We start from the raw sequence: 20400 nt of genomic DNA, 5'->3' as shown, positions 1-20400 counted from the left end.
TTGAGATTTACTGAATGCTCAGCCACTTTTAGAGTTCTTAAAACTGACTTGTCCAACCACTTTGTATTCACAGTAGCCAAGTACCTTGGTGCTGTTTGGTCTCTTAGGAGTAAATGTATCAAGGCTGCTTAGCAAACAATTATATTGCAATGTGATGAAACTACATGCAAAGGACTTGCCGTATTTGCTAAATTTTTATATTTTAAAATGTTTTATAATGTACAAATGTCTTTTATGGTAAATATTTTTGCCGAAATAAAGAATAATAAAGGTAAAGGTTTCAGAGGCAAAAGAACCATACTGTTGGGTAATAATGTGGGCTGACACATGATGTTATACACTTGGGTCCTGCAGTTGTGCACCTCTACGCTGATGGATATCTACTGCAGATGTGATGACCTTGCCTGCGCCCAGCCCATCTTCAGATGGCAGGGCACTGCGCTCTCGTGACCATACATACCCCAACCCTGGTCATCGCCAGTGAGGATGTGTCTGAGTTGTCTCAACATCCATTACAGGAGAAAAGAACTCGGGCTCGAAGAAAAATAACTGCTGATTATTTTTACTTGACTCAGTACAAGGACATTCCAGAATAATTTACATCAACAATACTGAGCTCGGCCCAGCGCTATCAAGGAAGAACTGAGGGTCATCCACCTTATGGTGATGCAACATCGCTACCTGTTTGACTTGATGATAGCAATGGAAAGGGGTTAGCGCCAATATTGCTGCTTCCTGTTGGACTTGAAAATTATATTGACAATGGGACATTAGCTCATGCCATCTAAAAACGGCATCGTCTGCAAGAGGAGGGAGGTCCCCCGGAGAAGAACTGGTTGCATATTATCGTTAAGCAGAATGCAAAGGCTCGTGTCTAACTCTTAGTGTCCAAACTATTCACATCAACGATGGCACCTTTCATTATTTTACTTTGGTTATGTGGTTTCCAACAAGTGGGAGTTTCATGCTGTAAAAATATACTCCTCAATTTAGGTAGTGTGCAGTTAGCCAGGGAAAAAGTAACAGACACTACACTCAAACACACACACTCTTTCTAATGACATAACTGAAGAGGATAAAGTAGTTGAAGAATTAACTAGAGGAGGGGGTGTTGAAATGGGTAACTTTGATGGCAATGAGTGGAGAAGTGTGGCTCACTGGTTAGAGGAGGCAGACCCTGAAGGAGAGGTTTAGACCCGGGACCAGGGTTCAATTCCTGACGCGGCAGGGTCTGAGCCCAAGGTTTCCATGGACTCGATAATTCTCGCTTTGGTGCCTACTCGAATCACGGGTTAACACTCTGCAACTCTGGGCAATAGCTTGCTTAATCTCCACTATGGCCCCTCCACTGCGGGATGCTTGGCTTTCACCTTGAGGATGCCCAGTAGGGGTTATCTCACAGAACGGGTTCCCAAAGCAAGCGCCTTGAGACCTTTCAGTGAAAAGGGGCTATATAAGAACCTTTGACATGACATGACATGACATGACATGACATGACATGACATGACAATGAGTACCAGAATGCATGTAATACCAATAAATGCCCACGTATTCCTTCACCTGTGCCCATAAGAAAATTTCAATGTTCATAAATACAATATCAAAATATGTCCTAATCTATGCCTGCACAACAGTGATGATACAGGCAGTAGCAATATCAATGGATGACATAATCCATGTGCAAACAGCAATGTTATTACCAGGAAAATTGATGTCAATGTAAGTCATGATCTTGGAATGCTATCCCAATATCGATAAAAGAATACCAATGTACGCTATGACAACTGTACACAAGCTATTAGGAAAGTTGATAAAAATGATACCAGTGACTCACATATTATTTTTAGGAGGTACAGTGAACTCGTACTCTTGATTTTCCCAAGGTGAACTCCACATTAACCCTGAGACAGAGGTATGTGGTCAGACAGGCCCTGCAAACCATACACCATCTCCTAATCAAAAATATAAACGCATGCTCAGGGAATACCTCGATCAATTGTACACAAACTGTTCTATGGCAATCGGCCCCAATAAAATAAGTTTGGCCAAACACTTGCATTCCCCAAAACCTAGATGTCACATGTAAGTATAAACACTCAGACAATCAGGACACAGCATGCAAACCTCATGTAGTGATCAAGCGTTCCTCATGTTGGACATCTGGACACTTACATATGGCCCACCCTAGCTCTCCCCAAGGTCGAAAGCCATCTATGTCCTTATCAAGATGCCCAACACTGTTAATATATGATTGTGATGCTTTTATAAATGCAGAAATCAGTTTATCATACTTCACAAGATGTGTATGAAACCAGCCAAAACTTTCTATGCTGAGAGACTTTCCTCAGACACATTCTGTCAATACTCTCCAGGCCGATGCGCTTAATTAAATCAACTTCTTCCTGTTTTTCCAAACGCCTCTTCACTTTTAATTTCTTTATGGTAAATTCATATCGGAGCAACATGAGGTAGACACAAACCTTTGCATTTGATCCTTTTCTAGATAGAAATATCCGACAGTCAGAGCATAGAGGACCCCATCAGAAGACAGACCCCCACCCCAAAATCAGGAAGTGCTGTAACTGTAGATTAACACTTTTGACTGTAGGTTGACTCATCCCCTGGTTGAACCACTCATACATTGAAAAAACGGTTGTCACAGTGAGGAAGGACAATCACTGAAGTGGGCTGATCCATTGCTCCATATTGTAGGCTGTGGTAAACAGTAGCAAAATATAAACAGCCACTTTTGCATGTACAAAGTTGAGGTCTATAATGGGCTATCTGATTTACATTTGTAAAGGCTATGGCCTGCCCTCACACAAAGGGCTAATTTATCCCCATACCGATGTCTCGAGCCAGGGCTGGGGCTAAAAGGGGGTATTGTGCACTTCTAAGATTTCTTTTGAAGTCACCTCTTGAACAAAGTTATTTTGTACTATAAGTACAGGGGCTCTGAGCCCATGTTTTAGATTAAGATAGATTAAGATGTTGCTTCAATTTCCTAGCTAGAACTAGAAGTGGAGAGACAGGGCAGTAGTTTTTAAGGTAATTTGGGTCCAGGTTGGGCTTTTGAAGAGTGGCTTCACTACTGCCTCCTTCCACAATGGTGGGTAACACCCAGAAGAGTTGACATTATTCATCATAGCTAAAAGTGGGTGTGCTACCACTCCAGCCTCCACGTGCAGATTATTAAGTTCAACTGGTTCAAAGGTCGACCCTTGGTGCTAAGAAGGTGCCGCTCACAAGTTTTGGGGTAAGTAAAGGAAAGCCTGTGAGCATAGTGCCCACACCGCCATCGCTCACTCCACATGCACCCAATACATTTACCCAAGAAGACTCAAGAGACATAATTGTGGGGAACGGTGGTGCAGGTTTATTTGCATACAAATAGCAGATAGGTGGGTCAACTTACAGGCGATCAAAGACGGCAGCCCCTCGCTGACCCGCCTGCCTAATTAGCCAATTTGCACGGTAAGTCGATGCTCTTGACGGTGCAATACTTTAATAGTTATCTCGTTTACTCCCGCCCCCCCTGTCGGGGCGGAGCAATGAGGCACACCCCCGGTCGGTTTAGGCCCCCCGACCGCCCGAAGGACTAACGGGGCGCCGACGTTGTTTACTGGAACCCCCTCGGCTCCAGGTTCTTGGCTCGGGCACCCCTACTGTGCCAGGCAGAGGTATTGCTGTCTCCTTCTGCCGCAGAGGTACCCTTACTGTCCATCTGCTTCCAGATCGCCCTGTGACTCCGCCTGCAACACAAAACAGACCATTAATTGTTCACACCAACCTGCTGCTCTGCCGCTGGGTCTGGGCCAGGGTGGGAACAGCGCAGAGTAGCCAGGACGAAGCGCGGCGGAAAGAGGAAGGACAGAACCAGGCTGGCCTACATAAAGGCCCTAGGACCGCCCACCACCTAACTTGCTCGCCCTGCATTGGCCACCTCCAAAAGGGGGCGGCGCCCTGACCGTCGCGCTGATAATGTTTTGCTCGCGAGGCATGTGTCACTAAGACGCTGTCTCGCGTTATCTCCCCTTCGTGTCGCGCGGCCAGCGGCATAGTGCCCACACCGCCATCGCTCACTCCACATGCACCCAATACATTTACCCAAGAAGACTCAAGAGAAATAATTGTGGGGAACGGTGGTGCAGGTTTATTTGCATACAAATAGCAGATAGGTGGGTCAACTTACAGGCGATCCAAGACGGCAGCCCCTCGCTGACCCGCCTGCCTAATTAGCCAATTTGCACGGTAAGTCGATGCTCTTGACGGTGCAATACTTTAATAGTTATCTCGTTTACTCCCGCCCCCCCTGTCGGGGCGGAGCGATGAGGCACACCCCCGGTCGGTTTAGGCCCCCCGACCGCCCGAAGGACTAACGGGGCGCCGACGTTGTTTACTGGAACCCCCTCGGCTCCAGGTTCTTGGCTCGGGCACCCCTACTGTGCCAGGCAGAGGTATTGCTGTCTCCTTCTGCCGCAGAGGTACCCTTACTGTCCATCTGCTTCCAGATTGCCCTGTACTCCGCCACAGCTCTGGAGGAGGCCCCCGTCGATGACAGAGCCCCCCCACCCACCTAGCTACTTCACCTCGCTCTATCTTTTGCTCCACTTGTACTTCCGGGAGGGATATGTTCACCCCAGTCCCGACAAATGCACCCAACCTAGCATTCTTACAAGGCAATATGCCACGGTATTACGCCCCCCAATGTACTTGTTTCTCTTGTAGCCTGCCCCTTGTCACTTCCTTCTGAATGCACTGTTGGCTACCTCATGTATTTGTTCACCTAATGGCGTTAGTTATCTCCGCACACCACATTCAGGATCTATTCCAGAGGCACCCTTCCCTAGAACCCACCATTGCCGTAGCAACCCTTAATTTACCCCTTATTCAGGTGCTTAGCCTGATAGTGACCATTGCATTTGGGCGATTGCCTTAGTGTCTCCTCCTTACTAAGCCTTTGAGTAAACCTCTATCATAGTCCCTTCCCCACAATACTCTGGGGAGTTCTTGGATGGGTCTAGGGACACGCCACTAGAACATAAGCCGCACCTCGGATGGGGATTGCTAGCTACGCTTCTTATGCCACCCTTAGTTGCAAACCCACACTTCTTAAAGAGATTCCTTGGCGGTCAGTTTTGTCCGATGTTTGTCCCAGTAAAGTAGGGCTTGTGAAAGACCTGTCCATTCTATGCTGCCTGATCAATACAACGTAGCATAGCAAAGAGTTCACGGAAGCTGTCCTGCCAGTTTCAAGACACACAAAAGGATTTTAGTTATTCCCTCGGTGATATACACACCGTTGTAAATCGCAGTGTGACATTCCTTTCCCTGGACATACCTATTAAATTTTTAAAGGTACTAACCGCAACTTCATGTAATCTTAGGTTGCAACATTTCTTTCCATGGAATTACCCATTACTGCTTGAAGGTATTCTAAGCAATTTTTAACTACTTTAGAACATACTTTGTTTGTTTCACAGTCTTTACTATTGGTTGCACTATGGCTTCTGCGCCAATGTCTGTCGTTCTGCCACCTAATTTTATAGCACAAGCTGGTACTCCTAGAATTCCATGGGATGATTGGATTCTTATGTTTGAGAATTACTTGGATGCTCTGGATGGTAAGGAGTTCTCTGCTAAAAGAAAGAAAGCTCGTTTACTCAGCACACTAGACAAAGAAGGTCAACAAGTTTTTTGTTATCTACCTCAAGCATTACAAGACAACAGTCGAGTCATGCCTGATGAGTATAAAGAGGCGAATTGCAGGTTGGAAGCCAGGAATGCAAAAGAGGAGAATCTTATAGTTAACAGGTAAAATTCTGTACACAACATCAAAACAAGGCGAGTCAATGGCTGAATTTATTTAAAGACTTAGGGAACTGTCCATTAAATGGAAATTTGGTATTATGACAGATGAACTAATTAGAGATCAGCTTGTCGTTCAATGCAATAATAAGGAAGTTCAGGAGAGGCTTTGGGGAGTGAAAAAACCCCTCCCTTAAAACAGCTATTGATTTAGCAAAAAGTTGTTGATCAATCGTTGCACGATATTGCATTAATATGTCAAAACGTCCGGAGTGGACACCTGGAGTGTTGTGGGTTACTGCCTAATACTGCAGTGCCTATTAGGATTACATGTGTGAGTTTAGACACATTTGGCTTATGCTTGCAGTTAACCTCGTGCCCCAGCCTTGTGATGATTGCAAGATAAGTGCTTTATTTGATTAATTGGTTCCAGCCAACCGCGGGACGACACTCAACCTTAGGTGCAAATCCGGGACAAAAGCCAACTTTACGGACACATCAAAGGGGGTCGTGCAGTAGGTACACTCGTACACAGAGGATACCACAACAGAGAAACCCGCGTCACCCCATGCACCACTCCTCTACATGCCCCCGCCCTACCCGAGCGGGAAACACAGGTCGCATCCCAACTGCCCCTTTGCTCAACGGGGCTGACCACATGGACGTTACCCCCGGCAATTACCTGCCGATCTACGCCTTTCTCCCGAGGGTGTGCTAACCTCGCAACTTGTCCAAGCAGTATCTGAAAGAAGAATGTTATGTTATGTTATGTTATCAGGCATTTTTATAGCGCTCGGCTACTCTAAAAGAGTGTCCCGGCGCTTTTCACAGGCAACTTACAGTGTAAGATCAACATAACAGGTAAAAACAGACCCCGAAAGAAAAGGAAAAAGAAAACCGTCTAAGCAGAGAGATTAAAAAGCCACGTCTTCAAATTCTTCCTAAATTGAAGCAGGTTGGGGGTGCTACGCAGTGCCAATGGAAGCGAATTCCACAACTGGGAGGCCTTGAGGCTGAAAGAGCGCCCCCCCGTGCGTGCCTTCCTCACGCGTGGAACCACGGCAGTAAAAAGGGATTCTGAACGCAGTGAGCGAGCCGGGCGATAGAAAACTAATCTTTTTTTCAGATATCCAGCACCTGAGCCAAAAAGAGCCTTGTGCATCAGGGTCATAGATTTGAAGACAATCCGCTTCCGAATTGGAAGCCAGTGGAGCGTCTGCAGCAACACAGAAGCCCGTGCTCGTCTGTGCAGACCGAAAATTGCCCGGGCTGCCGAGTTCTGTGCCACCTGCAGACGCTGGACTAAGTAATCCGGAAGGCCTAGAAAAAGGGCATTGGCGTAATCAAGCCTAGACCCGATAAGCGCCTGCACCGTAATCCGTCTGTGCTCCGCAGACAGTAGGGGAAGAAACTTGCGGAGCATTCTGAGGATACCGAAGCAGGTGCCGGACAGGCCAAGGATGTGCGCTCTCAGAGAAAGTTTGTTGTCGAGCTTAACACCCAGGTTCTTGGCAACCGAGGATGATTGTGCCGGGGGACAGATGGCGGCCGGCCACCACTGCCGCCACTCGGGATCGGAGGCACAGCCAAAGAATAGAACCTCCGACTTGCTGGAGTTGGCCTTCAGACAATTTAGCTGAAACCAGCTGAAAACCCTGTCCAAGCAGTCCCGGATTCTCTCCCCATCAAATGTCTGATCTTTTTCACAAGTGAAGAGGAGTTGTGTGTCATCAGCGTAGGACACGATCTGGGCTCCGTAAGCCTCAACCACAGCCGCCAGAGGGGACATAAAGATGTTAAATAATGTCGGGCTCAACACAGAGCCCTGTGGAACCCCAACACCCAATGGCGGCATCTCGGCTGAGCTCTGGGATACCCAGACCGTCTGGCGGCGGCCCTCCAGGAAAGATGTAAACCATCTGAGCACCGTCCCCCTTAGACCGTTATTTCTTGTAATCGCACTGAAAGAACATACAACCGTTAATCCCTGTAACTGCCCTTGTGTAACAACGAACCTGACTGTAACCCTTAGTCCTCTATTAGCCCTGTCCCCACTTGTACCAGGGTAGGACAGACAACAGCAAGTACTTGGGCCGGGCAATATCTGAAAGCAGCAAGTGTGAGAATGCTTCCAGTCTGCTTACATGTGTCATGACACCTTCATTCCACCAGTTCTGACCATTTGCATTGAAGCCATAGGCCAACCTTTTCCCAACTACCTTAAGAAATTCTGAGCTTCATGTGTGTGGAAGATTATATCGGGCGCACCCGCAACTAGAACATTAGAAATCACCGAATGCAATAATGCCCTTTGACAGTCAGTGTTCCAATGAACCAAGCCGTACAGAGCATCCCGAGGCAAGACAATAGAATTTGGTGGGCCGCAACTTATGTCTGTCTCAATGTCATCAAGTTTATGATAGGCTGGCCTACTACGCCAGCTCAATGGCCCAATCGCTTCGAATGGGGTGCCAGGACTGGCCTGTCTGAACTTCAACACAATTGTTAGGCCTCAAGGCCCATTCACAAAAGCTTCTCATACCTGGCCACCCTCTCTGTCCGTGCATTTCAGGAGGGCCTCACTCTTGCCTCTCTGCGTGTTATCGAGCGTGATCGGCAATTTCAAAGTACACTCCCGCTATGACACTTAATACATTCTTTTATGATTACAGTGAATTAAATGACAGGATTTACAGATATTTCCGTACAAACATTGCTGTACTCTGGAACTAAGGCCCATCCTACTGTTCTTCACTTGGGGGGTCAATGTTACCAACCCTTAACAGGTATGAGCAACAGAAATATTTCTTTGTTGAACTAGCACACTACTCCTTGAAGTGTGTGTGGTAGAAGAACAATCAACATGTGAGTGGAGCCTAAACCTCCCTCTCAGGACTACATATTTAAACTCTTTTGTATGTGAGCACTGAAAGTCCGGCGATAGACGCACAGTCAAGCCCGACTTAACAAGCCTTGGCAAAGCTATGCCAATCAGAATTCTGCGAACTGAACACAAAATTAGAAAGGAAAACCCCATGAATCAAGAGCAGACCCGCTGGCTTGCAGAATACATTTGCTACATACTCGTACCAATTCAAGGCGGAATTTATTTAAATTCAGCCCTGTAGTGCAGAGCGACATTAAGGCCTTCATAAAACATTAAACCAGTTATGTGATTAAAACATTAAACCAGTTATGTGATTGGATGGGGATGCTGCAGAATTAATTATCATGGAAAGGAACTAATCAAGGTGCAGAAAATAAAATGGATTCCCATTCAACAATTGTTCCACCCTGTACGGGAAACAACTAACTATAAATTAGACGTCAAACACGCACACAGCGCAAAATGAAGGCACCACACAAGGTCTTCATTCTATTTAGTTGGACGACTCGATCCGAAAGTGTTGGAGCGCTTTACCTGCCATGCGCACCAGTTACTTTACCAATGAACACAGCCATTTGTGGTAAGCACGAGAAGCTTAAGTGATTGGCCCAGAATTACATGATAATGGGCCCTTGTGGAGGCTCGAACCTGGTCTCCCCCCTCCAAAGTCTGCAGCTCTGGCCGTTATGCCATACCCCGTGCAAGGACCATGCAATAATGCATGTCAAGAAGATGAAACCCTGTGTTGGCTCTAAACCAAGAATATTTCTGCTTGCCTTTGCACCGGATCGCACCTTATCTAGCTCTCCCTCAGTTTCCATACTCGAATTTCCCGCACGCCATGATCGCAAACACTGGGATGCGTTGCACTGTCTGGGGAGGATGAAAGGCCTAGCAGGCTTCGCCTAAAATGGCCTCCGCCTGACGAGCGCCAAGGGGAGCAGGTCATTACTGAAAGCCCAGCGCCGCTAACGCACCCGCCCCCGAGAGAGTGCTAACGCATGCGCCCCTGCGAGAGTGCAGCCCTCCAGGGGATGCCAGCCCGGTGCTTAACGGCCTTATAAATATTCCAGGGTGACAAACTATGATTTCGTCTGCCTCAGCATTGGGAGAATAAGCCGCCTTCCAAGATCTGTCATCCTTTCACTATTTAGCCATTCATCCTTTCACTCTAGTGTCCACCTTTCCATCCACTTATCCATCTTTCTATCAATCCTTTCTTCCATCCTTGTACCAACTGATCCTTTCCTATTCTATTCATCTTTTCAGCCATCCATCTTTACACTCACTCTTCATTTTTTCTTTTCAACGACCATTCATTTCACTTTGCTCTTTCCTTCCTTCTTTCCTTCATTACTCTCACCTTCTGCATGCTCCCATTCGTCCTTTACATTTTCTTACTACCTCATTCTTTCTTTTCTCATGTTACATTTTTCCTACATGCCTTACCAAAAAACTATTTGGTGATCTCTTTGTAACTTTGTTTTCTTGTTTGCAACATTTATTCTCCTCTCTGTTGCGGAACCTGCCTCACAGCCTTCAGCCCTCAGTTTATTGCGCTGCCTTGGCTTCTGTCTGAAGCCTGTCAGGGGCCACTGTAAAACTATTACATTCTGTAATGACCTCTTTGGCTCAGCGTGCCCTGGTGCACACTAATCAGTTGTGGCCACCTTGTAACATCGCCCATTACAGTGTAAAACAGAGCAGAACATTTACCGTTGTGGCTGAAACCTTTCACACACACTTTGTTCCCGTTTTGGCCGTTTTATTCTAATCGAAAACGATGTAAACGATTAAATCAACATATATAATCCTCCTCGTCTCAAGGTTACTCTTAATATGAAAGCAGGCATGTTTCCTCGAGTTTGGTTTCACTGGAATTAATGTGCAAATAGTGTGTAACCTGTGTCTCAGTAGTTATGGGACTAAAGAGCCAATGTTTAGGCGCTGTTTGCACTTGTTATCTGACTTGGCTCTGCTCGGTACGGTGGCTGCCTGGCTAAAGGGTTCGCATTTGAACTGCTCCCTCGACTACGCCGTCAGCCAAGATGAGATAAATGGAAGCAAGTTCGTGTTAATCCGCAGGCAGTACTCTGGGTGACCCGTCCCTTCCTGCCACTGAAAGCTCGGCCCGTCAGCGATTCTACGAATCAGTTACTTGTTAATAGCAGAGATGAATAACTATACACAGCGGGTTTAAATGTGGCCAAAGTTCTTGTTTGTGCGCTTTGGGTGGTTCTCATACATTTTTCATCTGCTGAAGGTAAGGTGTTCGTTTTTTAATACAAATTTAGTCTATTTTGTTATTTCATTTAGGATTTCTTTGGCAGGCACGTGTAAGGCCTCAATCTTGAAATACCTCTACTGAGTAACGCTATTAGCAATAAAAACAGCCTACAGAGTTCAGTATTAGATCTGACATTAGGCAAAACCTTTTGATTTTATTAAATGTATATATACCATGCCTATGCTAGGCTATGCACATGAAGCTATGACCCGCGTTTGTCACTGCACAACGGAACGCCACCAAAGGATAGCACCCATGTCTTCGCGAACATGACAGAGGGCAGTTGTACGTCGCACCGTAAACAGGGAGGCAGTCTCTGAAGTTCGAGGCAGGGTATGACCCATTTCCCAATAACGACAAACAGTCTTTTACTGACATGGGACGCCCGTGCAGCCCCCAATCGTGACCCGATCAACTAATACATGTAGATCAATATCTCTTATGGCCTAATTATACTATTCACCACTTGTAAATACGGACACCTGTAACAACGGCGCGCCCATAAAAGACTTATACTTTGCGCCCAAATATGCCATACCCACATGCAAATTTAGACACACTCGCTTCATGGCAGGGAGAGCTATGCACAATGCTAACCCTATCCGCTGCACTGCTGTTTACCTTAACCTGTTGGGAAGAGGCGCACGTGATGAGTCCGCGACCCGCGCTCGATGTGGGGACAATAGCAATAATTAACCCATGTGGGTGGGCGCCATTTTCCCTCCTTTGACCGGCGTACTAGTCTCAGCCTCGCCCTGCTACGTTTTACAGGCAATGGAAATTTGTGTGCATTAAACCTGAGGACGAATAACTACGTTCTTTCCAAGCCCTTATCCATTAAATAACCTTATGGCCCTTTATTCTGCCCCCGAATGCAGCAGTGTACAATCTAACCTTCACCATAAAAGGCACGAGGGAATTTGCCTGCACGTAGTTGCAGATGACCGGTCAACCGGCGCTACGGGAAAGCCGCGGGTAAGTGGCTTTCCTTCAAGGATTGCTCAGCAGGTTGAACAAGCGCTACATTTACATCGCTTAAGAAGGGTGGCTGCGGTGGTAGAATTGCTATATAAGCCACGAGTCCCACGTTATGCAAGTGTGACTTTGACGCCAGTCCAAGCGTAAAGTCACTTCCTTCCTGTCCCGATTGATGCTTCTCGTTCGTTGCGCTATTGTAAAGTTTGTTGCTACCTCTTCTGACAAAGGGCTACGGTTCAGGGCAGTGAGCTCTGCAAAAGTGTAGGCCCCGCTTCATGTCCTGTCCGCGCCCTTCCACGGAGCTCCGCTATTAACGGAGCCCCCCCTCCTAACTGAAGCCACGCATGGTACCTTTCTCACCTACGGTCTTAAACGTCCGTGGCGGAATTAAGGCAAAGCCCCAGCGTGTGGTTCCGTAGCACCGAGGCGATCCGAAGCCGATCAGTTACACGCTCTGCGCCCTAAGCTGGATCCTCCCTCTTAACGGTGGCCTATTCCTAAACCGATCTACCCACAACTAACGATCCCAACCCCGCTCCGCCTAAAACACGACCGGCAACCACCAGCCCCCCCCGTGGTCGATACCACAGGGCCCCATCAACCTGTTCATATCCAGGGACCGGGCCGGGGGGAGGCTAGTAGGAAGCCACATACCTTAGAAACCGACGGAACACGACGAGAGGTAACAGCGGGAACAGCGCAGAGTAGCCAGGACGAAGCGCGGCGGAAAGAGGAAGGACAGAACCAGGCTGGCCTACATAAAGGCCCTAGGACCGCCCACCACCTAACTTGCTCGCCCTGCATTGGCCACCTCCAAAAGGGGGCGGCGCCCTGACCGTCGCGCTGATAATGTTTTGCTCGCGAGGCATGTGTCACTAAGACGCTGTCTCGCGTTATCTCCCCTTCGTGTCGCGCGGCCAGCGGCAAAGTTGCTGATTTGCTCCTATATTCCAAGGATTTAGGTGATTCCCACTTATACTCTGTACTTAATGTTATGTTATGTTATCGTAGGTTTTGTTAAGCGCTAACCTAAGCGCTCAGCTACTCTAGCAGAGTGTTCCGGCACTTAAATATAGCGTGTTTTGTCTTTTGACTCTTCCAGCTCTTTATAAATGTTAGAAATTTTCAAGTTGAAAGAAGTTGGCGAACTGGTTGCAAAGCTTTTGAGAGCCTTAAAATTCTGTGGATGCTGGGGGAGTGGATAACTGCTGCAAAATTTTAAAGAGCTCTCTTGAGGATTTAGTTGCTTCAATTTTGTTGGTTCCAATAGCTTGTGAACAGCTTTTTCTTGCACTTCTTAGTTTTTTAGGTCTTGTAAAGGTCAGGGCATGTGCTGCCTCTATGAGGCATTAAGTAATCGATGTGGTAACTCCGCCTATTGGCAGTAGTTTTTGCTGCCCCTTGTCATTAGTTAACTCTGGCATTTTTTTTGTAAGCAGGATTATTATTGGCTTTAGTTCCAATGCGTCACTTCCGATTTGCCTTCCTTTTGCAGGAAGCAGCACCGACTAACTACAGTTTTGCTCCGCTGCCTGGTGTTATATAGTCATGTAGGGACTACTTCCTTGTTTTTTCCATCAGTGTTGCGTTTTTTTGCCTCCTACGTGCTCACTCTGCATGCACACTGCCTGTGGTGGCCTCAGTGCTATGTGCGTGTTTGCGCGACTGCAGCAGTTCTCCAGCACCAACATGCTTCACGCCTTCCTCCACCTGCTGGTGTCCGGAGGTCCCCGGACCTTCTCACCTTGCTGCCACACTCTACGAGCAATACCGCCGATGCAGCTCGTCACAACCTCCACCACAGCAGCCCAGAACATCACGGAATCGGGTACCCGTTTGTTTTTTACAATGCAGCTGCAAGAGTCGCGAGAGTGTCCTGGACCACTGGAGGGTGTTGGGAGGTAGCGGAGACCGGGTTAGTGTCACACACACTGTTTAGTGCCCCCCTCACTATGTTCGTTTGATATTAGGTGGAGTTATTACGAGGATCATGCCGCTTTAATCAGTGCGCGACAGAGAGACTCAGTCTCACTCAATTTCTTAGCACGAGGGAGGTGCAGCCTTTCGCCGTGTGTCTCTTTGTTTGTGCTTTGCACCGTCTGTAGCAGCTCTCTGTAACGCCCCCTCCCTCTGCTCCCTGTGTGACCGGGCACGTCACCCTTACTTTACTGTTTGGGCTTTAGAACTCGAGTGGTAGAGATGCACCAGTGCTGGCTGTCACCATCAACAAGGAGAAAGTGGCGATCTGGAATGGTAGCTGGCAGAGTATTGTCCCGCTATTGGGCATAGTTTAATCTGAGTTTAACCCATACCAGGCTACCATTGGCTGACAATACCATAAATACGAAGGGTGCACCTAGGAGAGCAGAGCTGGTCTCTTTAAACCCCCACGTTTCTTTTATTAACACCGCTGAAAAGCATGCTTTATTACAGCTGCCTCCAAAGCCCTCGCACATCTAATGTGTAATGTAATGTAAATGTAAATTGATACTTGTATAGCGCACTACTCACCCGCAAGGGTCTCAAGGCGCTTGTACGAATACCGTTGTGGAACCCATCCTGGCTTTCCCTGTGAGGCATCCACTCCTGGGCACCCCCAAGGTGGAGGCCAGGCATCCTTAGCGTTGTGGGGGCCGTTGTGGAGATTAAGCAAGCTATTGCCCAGAGTTGCAGAGTGGGACTCCATGATTGGAATAGGCACCGCAGCATCCCGTGATTCTGGGCAAATCACTTCATCTCGCTGGCCCTAAAAAAGAAATGTGGCTTCTGTAATGTAGCAGGTGGTCAATATAAACAGGTGGTGCTCGTGCACACTGCAACAATTCGGTTTGCCCTCTGTAAAATGGAGAAAAAAACTGAGTTTCAGGCAGTATGACGCGTAAAACAACAAATCTAAATCAGCAGTGGGCGAGTGAACAAAGATTCAGTCCTACCAAGTTTTTTTTCCTGACCCAAGTGAGGTGGTGTTCAGGTCTGGGTTTTTTATCTTTAAATTCTAGCACTTGCAGTCTTGTTTATTATTTCATTTTGCCAATGCTTGTTTTCCCTTCGCTTTCACCTGTCACTTTTAGGGCCGTGACAAAACGCCCTTCCCCCACCCCCTCCCTCCACTCCCTCTCTCCTCTTTCTTGCGCTCGCCTACAACAGAACACTTTCAAGCACCCAGTTCCTCGAAGAAGGCATGGCTATGTTCAGAATCCCCTTCTGGACAGTCGGGCCTGTCGATATAGTATTGTTTGGTAAATGTTACCAAATTATTGTTTGACTGCGCTGAGATTACTGCTTCCCTATTGCCAATGATAACGCTGAGAATTGGAGGTTCTTGTTGTCTTGGCACTTTAGGGCAGCTTAAAAAGAAGCAGAAATCTTTCCTTCCGCTGTTGTCCGCAGTGCGGGTGATTAGTATGATGCACAAATTACAAATGAGTTTGGAATTTTCCGAATGCAGTAGGTTTCTCTGTCGTTAATGACCCAGAAAGAGAGGTACGCAAGATGTTTGGTTTGGCTTTGCTGCCTTGCTTTTAGTTTAATTTGTTTTCTTCAGTGATAATTACTTATACAGCAATTTGCAAAGTAAGCAGAACTCTAAAAAGATATAGGGCCATATATATCAACAACCTGATTTGCGAATCTCAAATAGCGATTTTTAAGAAATCGCTATTTGAGAATCGCAAATAGGGATGTATGTACAAATTCGCAATTGTTTTCCTATTTCTTAGTATTCCTTAATTGCGATTAGCAAATTGCGAATCGCAATTAAGGAATACTTTCCCATTCATTTCAATGGGCCTCCTAATGGGAAGTTATTCTCAATTTGCGTTTCGCAATTTGAGAATCGCAAATTGAGAATAATTTCAAGGGTGCAGTGGTGTCCAAAGGACACCTTTTTTGCACCCCTTAAATTAGCATGGGTGCACATGTGGCGCACATACATGCCCTAAGGCAGAGGTCTTCAAACTTTTGTAGGTTGAGCCCCCCCGGCTGAATTTTTTTAGATGTTGGGCCCCCCCGCCACCAGACAGAAATTTCTGGAATCTGGTACACTACATAATTGACCGCCGCGTACATATCACGGGCCATATCCGGCAGACTCACAATACTAGGCTATGTGCGTCACTACCGATGGTCCTCCTGCTGCCGCCTGCGTTTCTTAACTTAAAATGCGCAGCTCCTGCTCCTCCTGAACTCGTCGCTCTGACCGTGGTATTTCCAACAGTAACTAATGCCAGCTGCGGCTGATTTTCACCGTTATCAATGCAGGACACCGTCGACCTTCTGCGGTAAAGATGACTCATGGATGGTTCCAATGTGGTATCAGATCCCACCTACACCAGTCATCCAAAGTCAGGGCTAAAGAGGCTGGTTGGCTCACGAGTCAGGGTCAGCGTGCAACGCCAGGGGAAAAGGTGGGGGGGGTGGGCAATCGCAGTGAGAGTGGGTGCAGCAAGCTGCTGCGCTCAATGGTTGCAGCATGACTGATGGCATATCGGTGGTGGTAATATATCATGCGACTGGGAGGGACCAAGCCTACCGGGCAGCAGCCGGGCTCAGCTGCTGTCCAGTGACGATCATGAATAGCTATTAAGTTCTTGATAGAGCAGGTAATCTATTAACTAAACTGTAGTTATCAATTACATATTTTTAAACACTTATCCGCTGCTGCCGTGAATAAATTGCTGTTACAGTTTTTTTTAGCTATGTGACTAGGTTAGTGTAGTACTAGAAGTAGGGCAGAAAAGTACCATGCCACGGAAGAACACTACCACAGCATGGGGGATTTTAGTTTAGGATGGGCTCACCACCTTCTGCTTTGGTAGGCCTACAGTCAGGAACCACAAGTGATGACAAGGACACCATGCTGGCATGGCTAACCTGCAGCCATGATGTAGTTTTTGCCCATGTATGTATGTGTCTGTGGCGACGAGGCAGCAAATAACTTTATAAGGCCCACAGTCTTTACTATCCAATTGACATACAGTGGCGTTAGGCCTTTTCCACCTGCGATCCAAGTGGTAGTGAGCAGGATGGCACACAAGTTTACCTGAGTGAGGTGACCGGAAGGAGAGCTGTGCATGGGGGTAAGAAGAACTGTGAATCAAATACCGCCACGATCATACAAAGCTTTTGCATTTTGAAAATATAATCAAATAGGAATGCCAGTGGCAGCATGGCAACGGAAAACAATATGTCACATTTAAAAGCCATTCAATATTCTGAATCTCTCAGGTAGCTTGTTCGTAAATATATTTAGCCAATTATGACTTTCAAGTCAATGTATGATTCTGTCATTAAATAACAGAGTTATCCTATGGAATAAAATGCCTAGCAACACAATGCAAATTTTGCTATTACAGAAATTATTTTTAAATACCTGAAAACTCACATAAATTCTGAAGCCAAGGGGTCTAGAATTTATGCAAGTGAATTAATTGAATTAATGCTCCAATTTGTGTGTCAGTTCAGTTCAGTTCAAAACGCTTTATTTGGTTTGCAAAGCACAACCATATATACAATCACAAATACACATATTAAAAACATCGCAAATACATGGGTGTCAGTATTATTATCCATCCATATTTAAACAACACCAATCATTGACTTCAAACAATAAACTTGGACATATTATTTAGCAAATAATATCATACAAGCTTTAAAAACAAGTGCCTCTTACGACCTAAAGTACATAATGTCGCTATACAGTATCTAAAAATTGTTCTGGTATCAAACAAATTTCAGAAGTGGCAAATGCTCTCAAGCAGACAACATCATGTGCAAATTACGCGATAAAGTGCCCTGTACACTCTGGACTCCGCAATGTGAAAATTTCGCTGTATGCTACCTCCAATAAACAATTATAGTACAATTAAATTTCCTAAAGTAGCATGTGTGTCATTTCTAATGTTTATATACATTTCCCTCGTCAGCTTGATTTTGCTTGCGAGAAAAGTGTCACTTAGTGGTTGAAATGTAATTCATAATTACACTGAAATGATAAAAGTGTCACACACTGCAATCTTAAACCTTGGCAGCTATGGAACAGTTATTTTGGCTGCAGTGGGTTCACGCTCGCTAGAGCATGCGTCGCTGCGCTAGAGTGCTTGGGACCAGCAGAGCAGTTAGTGGTCATGGCTCCAGCACGGTACTGTATACCCGGCGAACGGTTGTGCAGTCGTGAAGACTTTTACCCTGGCAGTGATACATACAGCAGGCATGGGTATATTTATGCCTCCCTCTCAGGGTATGTGATGAAGAAAAGTGATAATGGAATGTTGCCTACGGTTTCTGTGGTGAGATATGCGCAGTACCAGAACCTACCTGACGTGGGTGCAACTGTCACTTGTAAGGTGTGCAGGATTAATTCCCGCTTTGCCAAAGTTCAGATCCTCTACATTGCATCCACTCCATTGACGAATACATTCAGAGGAACAATACGAAAGGAAGACATTCGAGCCGCTGAAAAAAACAAGGTTGTAGTGTACAAGAGTTTCCGACCTGGTGACATCGTCCTGGCAAGTTATTTCTCTTGGTGATGCACAGTCCAACTGTCTGTTGACAACCGCTGGGAACGAGCTGGGCGTGGTGGTTGCTCATAGTGAAGCAGGAGTACAGATGGTGCCTATCTGCTGGTGTGAGATGCAGTGCCCGCAGATGCACATGAAGGAGTTCAGGAAAGTGGCCCGGGGGCAGCCAGAGTTTCTACAGACGTAGTCAACTTGAATTTCTCAGAAGTGTTGTTTCCCGCGCCTCTTGGAGCTGTGCTGCACACTCCGCATTGTTGGCAGCTCTCCTGGTGTAAATACAATCTGTTGTTATAGGACTTGTACAGTCTTGCATCTCAAGGTGGTGTCCATGACAAAGGGTACATTGGTTGAAGGAATAGATGGCATATCAGCAGATTCATGTCCAACAAAAAATTGTTTCTCAAAATTCTTTTGCTCCTCAGTGCCTAAAGTGGTTATACTGCTCGGAAAATGGTTTGATAGGGTCCGATTCGGCACAAAATGAGTAATGCCGTTTATTTTTGCAGGCTTTCTTAATGCAACTAAAGTGTAATGTTTATATTTAAAGACAAATAAAAGTACTTTCTAAGCTGCAGTGGGAGGCAAGGAGTCTCCTCTGCTCTGAAATCGAAAGCAAAGGAACAGGACTGTCTATTCCTTTACTTTCGGTTTTAGCTGAGGAGACGTCAGCTGAAGCATTTCAGCGCTACCAATTAACCCCCTCCTGGGAGGGCGAACTGTTAGCACTTAGCTGACAAAAGCATGGGCGCTTCGTGCCCAATGATTTCCCCTCCAACCCTTTGTCACCAGGAGTTCGCTATTGAAAGAAATTCCCATGGGTGAAGACTTGCGCTGCAGAGGACAACAAAGGTAGGATTTTAGGGTTGAGTGCGCGCCCCCCCTGGGATGGTGTCACGCCCCCCTGGGCGCGCCCCACAGTTTGAAGAACTCTGCTCTAAGGGCATGTATGTGCTTCAGATTGCACTTTGAAAAATGCAAAAAAGTGAATTTTACCAGGAATTCGCAAATTACCACCAACTTGAAGTTGGTGGTAATTTGAGATTCCTTAAGGCCAATTTGAATTTTTTTAATGCTTCTTACATTGCATATAAGGAATCGCAGAATTTGCGATTCCTTAATTGCAATTGCAAAATAAGGAATCGCAAATTTTGGGATTCCTTATTTTGCCTTAATACATACCATTTGGCAAAATTGCATTCGCAAACGCTGAAATTCTGCAAATTTCGGAGTTTGCAAATGCAATTTTGCTTGAAACATATGGCCCATAAAGGCTAGAGTCAGAACCAATTAGAATAATCTTTGGAGTGGCACTTTTATCGGTAGGTGTTTTTTGAAACATGACCTGGTATGACTCTGGAATATTCAATGTTGTTAGTGTTTTACCAACCTTCCAGGGTGATTTCATGTGATTTGTTCCACACGCTGATATGAAGATAAAATATAAAGTGTGACTGGACCAGAGCAATGCATTTTTTCCATGTTTACATGTTACAGTTTCGCTATTTGTGTGTACATTTAGCAAAATTCCTGCAGGGTTTCTGTATCACCTGCGCTGCCAGCTTCTCATCGGCCCCATGTCTGATTAGTAGAAAACGGCAATAAAATATAAAATGGAAAGATCTCTTCATTCTGTTATTGCTATCTATCTATCTATCTATCTATCTATCTATCTATCTATCTATCTATCTATCTATCTATCTATCTATCTATCTATCTGTCTATCTATCGTCCTCACTCTATCTATCTATTGACCTCCCTCTATCTGTCTATCGCCTCTATCTATCTATCGCCCTCACTCTATCTATCTATTGCATCACCACGGCATCACTCAGAACCACCACAGCATCACTCAAGGGCACCACAACATTACTATGCGCTACCATAGCATCACTGAACGCCACTGCATCACTCGTCACCAC

At 46.1% G+C, this 20400-nt stretch overlaps 1 pseudogene; it reads left to right on the top strand.

Moving 5' to 3' along the window:
• The first annotated feature begins 18085 nt into the window (after nt 1-18085).
• On the top strand, nt 18086-18668 carry LOC147724907 (exosome complex component CSL4 pseudogene; annotated as a pseudogene).
• The last annotated feature ends 1732 nt before the right edge of the window (nt 18669-20400 follow it).

Source organism: Lissotriton vulgaris, chromosome 4_1 (assembly GCF_964263255.1).
Source record: "Lissotriton vulgaris chromosome 4_1, aLisVul1.2, whole genome shotgun sequence".
NCBI classification, from domain to species: Eukaryota; Metazoa; Chordata; class Amphibia; order Caudata; family Salamandridae; genus Lissotriton; species Lissotriton vulgaris.
The sequence above is the reverse complement of the archived record's forward strand: the minus strand, read 5'-3'. Positions and strand labels throughout refer to the sequence as shown.